General features: G+C 27.7%; 1 long non-coding RNA gene across 2 annotated transcripts; it reads right to left on the bottom strand.

Annotated features, from left to right (window-relative positions):
- Nucleotides 1-533: 533 nt before the first annotated feature.
- LOC122722267 lies at nucleotides 534-4236 on the bottom strand. Of its 2 annotated transcripts, XR_006349183.1 has the most exons (4): nucleotides 3689-4236; nucleotides 3544-3617; nucleotides 1063-1382; nucleotides 534-957 (listed from the first exon to the last, which is right to left on the bottom strand). It is a non-coding gene; the product is annotated as an uncharacterized LOC122722267 (long non-coding RNA). The 2 variants fall into 2 exon arrangements; XR_006349184.1 differs by lacking the exon at nucleotides 534-957 and having other exon boundaries at nucleotides 959-1382; nucleotides 3689-4235.
- Nucleotides 4237-4662: the final 426 nt, after the last annotated feature.

The following is a 4662-nucleotide window of genomic DNA, read 5'->3' as shown; positions in this document are numbered from 1 at the left end:
TTAAATCAACGTTTTTTAGAAAATATTTTTCTTTCCTTCAACTTTTTCCCTATCAATCATAGATAATTTAATTCTTAAAATATTGGAGTAAAGACATAATGCTCCAATTGCAAAAAATTAATGTATCTCATTTTTTATTCTCATAATTTTTATCTATTTTATTTTTTATGTATATTAAAAAATATATTTATTTAACTTTTAATTATATTTATTTTAAATATATAAATTTTATTAAATATTAAAAAAAATTTTAAAAATTTTTAAAAATAAAATAAAATTAAATAGAATTATGAAAAATAAAATAAATAACAATTTTAAAATAATTAAAAATAATAAAAATATAAAATAAAAAATATAATAAAAATTAAAGCAATTAAAAAATAACAAATAAAATAATAAATTATACATTTCGCATATATAATTTTAATTTAATATTAATTTTTTATACGATTTCCATTCGTTACAGTTCTTAATACAAAATCTTAACTTAAATTAAATAACGAGATAAATTTGATTCGATTTACACTATCAATTTTTTTTTTCATATACTCAATTAGAACTCACAAAACCATGCACAACCCTAGTTAAAGCATATGGTGGCTCTACTAAATTTCAATCAGTCGCGATTAGCAAAAATTTTAAAAATAAAATTTTCTTTTTAGTGATAGCCATCAGACATTTAACTTGCATATGTTTCGAGTTCAATCTTTGTCATCATCATATTCATATGGGCTCCACATTACAGTTATTCACTCCAACACTGTAATCATCCATAGGAGGTTGGTTGAGATTTTCATCCAGGTTCTTTCTAAGTGATAGTTGTGTGCAATTCTCTCGAAGTCTTGTGGGGGACCGAAAGCTCTTGCAAGTTGAGCTTCTCCTATGAATACTGTTTGGTACTTTTTTTAGTTTCATCGATCTTCAAAAAATCATCCACTATCACAGAATCGCATAGATCTAAAAGAATAAAATCCCTATAAAGATTATTGGTGGCTAACTACAAAGAATGCAGAAAAAATAGAAAATTCATCAATATAGGAAAGATACAAACATAAGTCATACCAGGTATGATTCTAATTCTCCACCATCACCACTGGTATCCAAGCAATCATCTTCAAGAACAACAAGGTTCGCTGGTGGTTTCACAAAGTGATAGAAAGAAGCATCTTTACTAGTTGAAATATCTAAGGAATTCCTTGCTTCCACTGCCTTATAATGAACAATTTAGCTGATATTTGTATCATAGCATCACCATATAGAGTGAAGTATTTAAACCCACTAGGGACATCGTCGAGCACCAAAATTGATGATTTTCTTCATCAGATACTGCATGGGAACCACTTTACTCTGGCTGAACTGATGTGCCCTCTGATTGCTCCTGTCTATTCCAAATGCATAAAATGAACAAAAGTACTACATAGATGGCATAGTGGCTCCCAATAAATGGGCAAGCTGATGTGAAAGTATATCCACAAAAGTAAACCTTGTGAAATTTATTGACAAAATAAGTATAACTTGAGGTGTGCAGGGATATAATGCATTATAAAATATATAACGTATTATCAGTTTTACATATCAGATATAAAAGACGATAATAAATTTTAAAAAATTAAAAGTCAATATGAATTCGGTAACAATAAATTTATAAAATCATGAGCACAATGATAAAATTAAAAGCTACATATATGTACTTTTACAAATTATTCTACAATTAAATAGGTAAAAGATGTGACCTCTACCTAATTGAAGAAATCCTCTAAAATCTATATCCAATAACTTTAGAGAAAGAAATTAAATTTTTACAAGAATATTTGCTTTATTTAATCCAATTAGAACTTAATCATAAAGAAATGATAAAAGTCGAAAGAGAAATACAGAAACCAAACCTCTTTTTAGAAAGAAACTCCAAAGCATCCAACACCAGGTTATATAAATACTCTACCCTCCCGCTATACACCTGAACCGATCCTTGAAGCAGCAAATCAGCTCCAAAGAGTATAAAAATAATTTTAAATTAAAATAATATTTTTCTTTAAATCAATTCTTTTAAAAAATATTTTTCTTTCCAACTTTTTTCTGTATCAATTTAAACTAGATAATTTAATTCTTAAAATGTTAGAGTAAAACATAATACGTCAACTTTTTTCTGTATCAATTTAAACTAGATAATTTAATTCTTAAAATATTAGAGTAAAGACATAATACTCCAATTGCAAAACATAAAGTATCTTATTTTTTACGTATATTAAAAAATATAATTGTTTATTAATTTTTTAATTATATTTATTTTAAATATAATAAATTTTAAAAAATTAAAAACTTTTTAAAAAATAAAATAAAATAAAATTATAATAGATAAATAAATAAATCAATTTAATCTCAGAATAAATTAATAAAATTTATTGTTTTTTATAAATTATAAACAATCGGATCATTGAATACAATATTTAATCGCAATATAATTTTATTCTATAATTTTAAATATTAATATATTTTATTATTCATATTTAAATTAAAAATATTACTCACCTCATATAATTTCAAGATTATAAAATTAATATTATTCTATAATTATATACATTATTATAAAATTAATATTATTTCATAATTATTTACGACGGTATAATAACAACTCAATAAAATTAATAAAATATATTATAAAAAAATTATTTTTAAAAAATATAATATGAATAAAATTATTAAATTAATATAATATAAAAATAATATATTAATTAATTTATATTATTATAATATTTTAATAATTAAAAAAAAAATTTAAATCATAGTCGGATGTAGGGGTGTGCATCGGTCGGTTCGGTTCGGTACCGAATCGAACCGGCCAAAACCGAATTAACCGAATTGTTTCAAAATGTAAACCGAACCGAACCAAATAAGATAAAAAACCGAACCGAATCGAACCGAACCGGTTCGGTTCGGTTCGAAACCGATTTTTGAACCTTTTTTCTAATTTCATTGAATTATATTATAATTTGGGCCTAATAAAAATTGATTTAAACATAATATATTTAATTAATCATAAAATTCAATCAATTAATCATAAAATCCAAATTAATCAACAATTCAAACATCAAAACAATATCAACAATTAACCTAATATACTTAACCTAATATACTTAATCAAATATAATAGTTAAATTATAAAACAATTATGATAGAAAAGAAAATTATAATTACAAGAAACTCGGAAACAGAAGCTCCCAAAGCTCCCAAAACTAAGAGCAGATCTCTAAAATAATTCTTGGCACCACTCGTTTAGCATAAAAAATCAAATAACATAAACAAGATGCAGTTCCACAAGCAGTAAATCCATCAAATGAACTGTAGCACTAAAACTAAAGGAAAAAAGAAATCAGCAAAACACTAACAGATCAAAGTAGCAACAAAATTTACCAGAAACACAATACCAAAACACTCGAAACAAAACCCAAAAAAGCATAATTCAAACACTTACAGCAACCAAATTTCATCCTAGAAAGAACCCAGAAATTACTCACCAAAAAATTTTCTTAAAAAAAAAAATACCTGAGCTAACTCTACCAACACGGTGAGACTGAGCAACTGAACCTTCTTTGAGTATTTAGAGTGTTGTGAATCACCTGTGAGAGAGACGGCTGTGAAACACTGAAACTTACAAGCTAAACTTACAAGCTAAGTTCATGAAACTTACAGTGAGTCTCGCGAGCGACGGCTATGAGAGAGAGAGACGCGAGCGACGGCTATGAGAGAGAGAGACGCGAGCGACGGCTATGAGAGAGAGAGACGCGAGCGATGGCCGTGAGAGAGAGACGCGAAGGGTGGCAGGGTGGGTGGCCGGTGGGTGGCTGTGGGACTAGCGACTGGGGTGGGTGGCTGTGGCTACGGATTGAAGACGCGAAGGATGGAGATTAGGGATTTGGTTTGAGAGAGACGAAGGTATGCGCCGCGTGGAGAGTGACGACCGACGCCGACGATTCCGTGGAGAGTGACGACCGACGCCGACAGTGAGGTGAGGAGTCGTCAACGTTGCTAATTCGCGAGGCGGCGTGGAATGGAGATGGGTAGCGTGACTCAGGCTTTTAGATTTAGGGCAAATATAAGGGTACATTTCAAAACGACGTAGTTTAGTGATTTCGGTTCGGTTCGGTCTAATCGAAATTTTTGAATCTAAAACCGAACCGAACCGAAATCACCGATTTTTCAGAAAATTAAAACCGAACCGAACCGAATTAAAAATAAAACCAAACCAAATTTTTAGTTCGGTTCGGTTCGGTCGGTTATTTCGGTTTAAACCGAAATCTGCTCAGCCCTAGTCGGATGCCAGTGTGAGTTACAACAGGGCTATTCTTAAAAAAAATAATAATAATAACGACTTTGGCGCCGTTTAGAGTGATTCGGGGAATGATTTAATTTTTTTTCATTTTTTATTTATTAATATATTATAATAATATATTTATATTATATTAATTTAATAATATTATTTATATTATATTTTTATAATAATAAATATTTTTATAATTTTAATATATTAATATTTAATAAATTTTATTATTAATATTTAAATAAAAAATTACTAGTATTATATAATTTCAGAATCTTAAAAGTAATATTATGTTGCTATTAGACATATAAAAATAATTTAATCATATTGTATACATTTATTTA

The sequence above is a fragment of the Manihot esculenta genome, chromosome 17 (assembly GCF_001659605.2).
Source record: "Manihot esculenta cultivar AM560-2 chromosome 17, M.esculenta_v8, whole genome shotgun sequence".
In the NCBI taxonomy this organism is placed as follows: domain Eukaryota; kingdom Viridiplantae; phylum Streptophyta; class Magnoliopsida; order Malpighiales; family Euphorbiaceae; genus Manihot; species Manihot esculenta.
This window is presented reverse-complemented; position numbering and strand designations above follow the sequence as displayed.